The sequence below is a fragment of the Morone saxatilis genome, unplaced genomic scaffold, assembly GCF_004916995.1.
Source record: "Morone saxatilis isolate NCDOM2014 unplaced genomic scaffold, NCSU_SB_2.0 Contig2, whole genome shotgun sequence".
Classification (NCBI taxonomy): Eukaryota; Metazoa; Chordata; class Actinopteri; family Moronidae; genus Morone; species Morone saxatilis.
In genome coordinates this window covers 21,335,587-21,340,509 of record NW_023339762.1, presented here as the reverse complement: position 1 = coordinate 21,340,509, position 4,923 = coordinate 21,335,587, and positions in this window count along the sequence as shown.

Sequence of the window (4,923 nt, the reverse complement as noted above, 5' to 3'; positions counted from 1 at the left end):
ACTGGCTCTCTGCGGGCCTATGTGACTCAGCCTGGTTAAAAGCTACAGCGTTCTTCACTGTGGTCTTTTGTTTGCATGATTTAATTCGTCAAATTAATGCAATTAATCCAAGACATCTATTTTTGGAACATCTGCTTTATACAATGTGCACACTGGTTATTAGGCACTGTGACTGCATGTCCTCATTAGTGTGTTCAGATAACAGTCTGACGTCAGATAAAGGCAAAGTAAACACAAGGATGAAGTAGGTATTGTCGATGGCTTGCTGCTACTGAATCATAACGATTGAGTTCCACAACTACAGTGGTTTTGGGCATTAGTGATACTGCAGTTGAAACCTGATTTCGAAACTGGCATCATGTTTTCTTTTTGCCTTTTGTCTGACTTTTTTGTCTAACTATTTCAATTGGAACTCTAACACATTTTGTAAAAAGCATTTGTTTCAGTATTTATTATCCAATGGCACTGGCAAAAAGATAATAAATTAAACTAAATCTATTTTAATAAACAATAAAAAATAATAAAATAAAAGTAAAAGATTCTGAGAAGTGTAGTAGCCATGGTTGCAGCACAAATGGCAAATTGAGCAGAAAGAGGTGTAAATTTGGGTTAAAAAAAATCACAAGTCACAGAGGTACAAAGTCAAACGTGGTGATTAGTTTCTGTGCAAGAATATCAAGGAATCAATGCAGATAACAATAAAGTCAATAAATAAGATAAAATTAAATCTACAAATCTTATCAAAATATACAAAACAATCTAAATTAAAATCTTGATTAGCGTATCACAGATCACAGATCAATAAGTAACAAATATAGTCATAGTTTATCCACCAGAGAGCACGACAATGTTTTTTTTATTTTATTGTTATTTTTTAGCTATAAAATGCCCTGCTCAGAACATATTTGTCCCACCTGTGTTCGTTAAAAAAAAAAAACATGTCTAATAATGGAAAAAGAAAACGTCCACCAATACATTGTTATCAGATTTTGAAACTCTTAAATATTGACATCGGTATCCCCTTTAAAAGTGTCGGATGGGCTATAATAATTTTATTAAACATGCCTGCCTGTACCTTTTTAAAGGCTTTATCATAGTTTGTGTTATCCATGAGCATATTCTTTGTACACCCAGTCTGGTGGATGCACTGTAATCTTACAGTAACAGCTGATAACAGCAGCCGTTTACTTGCTTATTCATAATATTCATCATACTAGCAAATAGTCTGCAGGTTAATCTATTTAAGTTTAGGTCTAAATTATTCAGCTTTTTAGGCTGTCAAGAGGGACAGTAGTCTGACTTTTTTTTACAAAGGTCTGCATGGTATCGGGTCCAGTCTTTAGTTTCAGGTCCTTGGGGGTGGGGGGGTGGGGGGCTGAAAAGAAAAAGAGACTAATGATGGTTTCGAATTTAAGATTCAGGGAGATGTGATGATAGAGAGAGGAGAGGTGTTGGTAAAAAAAAATAAAGGGGTTGGCTCCTGCTGAGGGGCTCCCACACATTCTGCTCGACCCATTGGTCACGCATGTCTTTGCTCTGTCTGTGTTTGTTTGGGAGGGGGCCGTGTAGATAGAAGCACAGTTCAGGACTGTGGCAAAGTTTCACAAATGAATGTCGAGCAGTTTCTATGGTTGATTAGGCCTTTTGTTTTGTACCTGTGTTTCTCTCTCTGGACCCGAGTGGTCATATTTAGGTTACTTCATTCTCTCATTTTCCCACAGGGTGTTGTCCAACTCAAACATGGACACACGCACACACAGTCTCTCCAATTGCACCTGGTCTTGCGGACTATGACCTCATTCCAGGAAAAGGAAGAGAAAATCACCTGACAGACTCATTTGTGTAATCAGCTGTTCTCGTGACTGGAGGCCAGAGTGTGGATGTCTAGTGCCTCAGGTTATAGATCGTACAAACAGTAGAGACTCATATGTAAATACTCAAGCATGCAAAGAGTTTCAAGTTCATTCTGCTCTTATCTCTGAGTTTTCTTACGTCGTTGGGGAATGTGGAATACAAAGAGAATAACTTGAGAAAATTGATACAGAGAGAGAACGACAAAGCCGAAAACACGCTTTCAACTACCTGAAAGGGGGAGGTACCTGATCTGTCAGCACAGCAAGAAAGGGTGGGGAGAAAGAGGGAGAGAGAGAGAGAGAGAGAGAGAGAGAGGAGTGACTGGGAGGGTGTGTTTCTGTGTGGGTGAGAGACACAGAGAGAAGGAGGAGGGGTGTAGACAGGGAGAGAGAGCGAACTCTAGCAGTCAGATCTCAGCTGTGGTGAGGACACCCAGGAGAAGTGCATTCCTGAGCCAGCAAGCGAGGAGAAGACAGCAAGATAGAGCAGAGGAGTCACGACATCCTTTAAATCTCTCTGCTACCACGTCTGACTGCCTCTCACCTCCGCTGGACTGGCACGCTCCTCGCGCACACCCCACAGTCACTCGCTGCCTCGCACACACACACACCAGCGGCACAACCGGCTCTGCTGCTCCGTCAGAAGTAAGGGATTTCACAGTGTTAGGAAAAAAGAGGGGGAGAATACAAACAGACGGAGGGAATAAAGACACTGAAGACAAGGATTAAATCCTCACTTGGTGAGTGTAAAGGCTTCTTTCAGAGATTGTTTCAACGTGTCCTTGTCTGTTTGAATGAATTGCCAGTGTTGCAAAGTTTCTCTGAAGTCAGCCGATCTGCCTGTGGCTTTGCCGTATGTTCCAACCTGCATGTAAAGAGAGCTGTTATTATTAATATGTGTGAGCTTGTGTGTATGTTTGTTGAGAGCAGAGAAACAAAGAGAATCTTGTGTTATGTCTTTGGTGAGCTGAGCTGTGTCTTCACATGTACCTGTTGACATTAGACCCGTCACCAAAGTATTCCTCAGAGGGAAAAAAAAGGACTCAAACCTGTTTGGGTGAAACTTCACTCCTGTTTTTTCACTTTTTTTGTGTTTTTTTTTGCGTGTGTTTGGGGTACTCCCAGTGTGACTCAGAGAATGCATGTGCATGTTTTTGTGTACAAGCATTTACCGTGCTGGAAGACAAGTACATGCTATCTCTTACACAGGTCTCCCGTCACACAGGCTGCCGCTCCTTTTACCACTGTAGGATTAAAGATTAATTTATGGAGGGCATGGGCAGAGTCCAGCTCACTCGCTGCATGTTCCTACCGCAGTTAACTGTTAATGTGCTACACATCTCAAATGCCAAGACTGTGCAAGTCTAATGCACCAAACCACTCTAAGCCTTTTTAAACATTGACTCATCATTATGCATGGCTAGTGTCTTATTTAACATTTCCCAGCGTGGTGTGTGTCAGATAGTGGAACTTCAAACTCATTAGCAGGCTGTATTTGTTATCCAATCAGAGCCATCGATTGGAAACCCCCCCACCTCAAGCCCCAGGGAGGTGATTATTTTTTTTCCCCTGACTGACTGTTGGAGTTGCACAGTTTATACCTCACGTGTTATCTCTGTTTGTGTGTATCGCACAGTGAACTTGGTTCCACAGAGATAATGTCATTATAATAGATGGTCGTAGGGGGAAGAACTGAATGGACATCTCTGAGTCACGGTGCTGATACTGCCTCTGCATTCTACAAGCTCCTTGAGTAACCCGTTGTCTTAAGTATTTCGTATTTATCACCTGGAAGCTGTATAGTGTAGAAAGTTGACCGTTTTTTGCTTCAGTTAGTTGATGGACAGCAGAGAGACATGATGATATAATGTACTGCTAAACGTCCCCTCTCTTTGAAGCACTGAAGATATTATACCTAGAGCCACTATCAGATGGCAGGATAATGATGTGGTTGCCAGCAGTCTGAACGCATTATAAAACTTTCAGCTTTCTTCTCAGCCTTGTTTAGTAAGCACTGCTTTCCCCCCTCGTTCCCTTTGTGTCTCTCTCTCACTGCCTAGATATTTCTTATTTTGTATCACATGAATGAGCCTGTTCAGCATGGAGAGAGCAGAGTGTCCTCTGAGAGTCGTCTCGCCTTGTTCACTGCAATGTTATTTTTACTGCTCTTTCACTGCTCGAATACACAGATGGACTCCCCTCTTCTTCTAGAATAGTCTGTCTGTCTGTCTCTGTCAGTGTGTCTGATTGTCACTCAGCTCGCATGGAAAGGAAAGCAAGTCCACCCATGTACACCTAGATGTCTCTTGGGATTCTTGATGGGAATTTTCATAGTCATTCTTCATGCTGTGAAGTGACTTAATTTCTCGCCGTCCTTATCAGGAGTGTTTCCCAACTCCTGCAGATGCACTCAGGGCCAGAGGTAATTGGAAATTCTATGACAACACGTCGGTGAAATAACATGTTTGCATGTTTCGGGGGTTGTGAATTTTTTTTGGGGAAGGTGGTTTGAACCACTTTCTCCCTCCCTCACTCTCTGTAGCTGTCTTTCTTTCTCATGTGTTGCTTTGCCTACCTCGCTCGCTCCCTCTTGTTCTTTTCCGTGCGTCCTTCCCCTTGCCTGTGCAATGTGACGGAAGGTAGTGCTGTGCTCCGCTCATGCCGGATCCATTAGGGATGAAAGCACACTGCAGTGATAAAAGATTGATCCAGTCCTCCTTGCATCACATTCACATCCCTCACACCCCGCTCCCTCATCCTCCCTCACACCCCTGTTTCCAATCCAAAGTCAACCCAGTTTTCAATTTATCAAATCATCTGTAGTCCTTTAAATATATCATCCTCACCAAGTTTACCATGGCAAACCTTTCCCACAGGATTTCATAACGGGGAACATTCTGTTTGTGCAGGGTGCTGTACTTGTACGAGTTCTCAGTGATGCAAAGAAAATATCCATCTTCCTTATGAAATGTTCTGGGCAGTACATTTAGAAAATAAATAGGACTGTTCCTCCTTCACTCCCCAGGTGTTTTTTTTTTTTTTTTGCACCAGGAAGGATAATATGTATTTG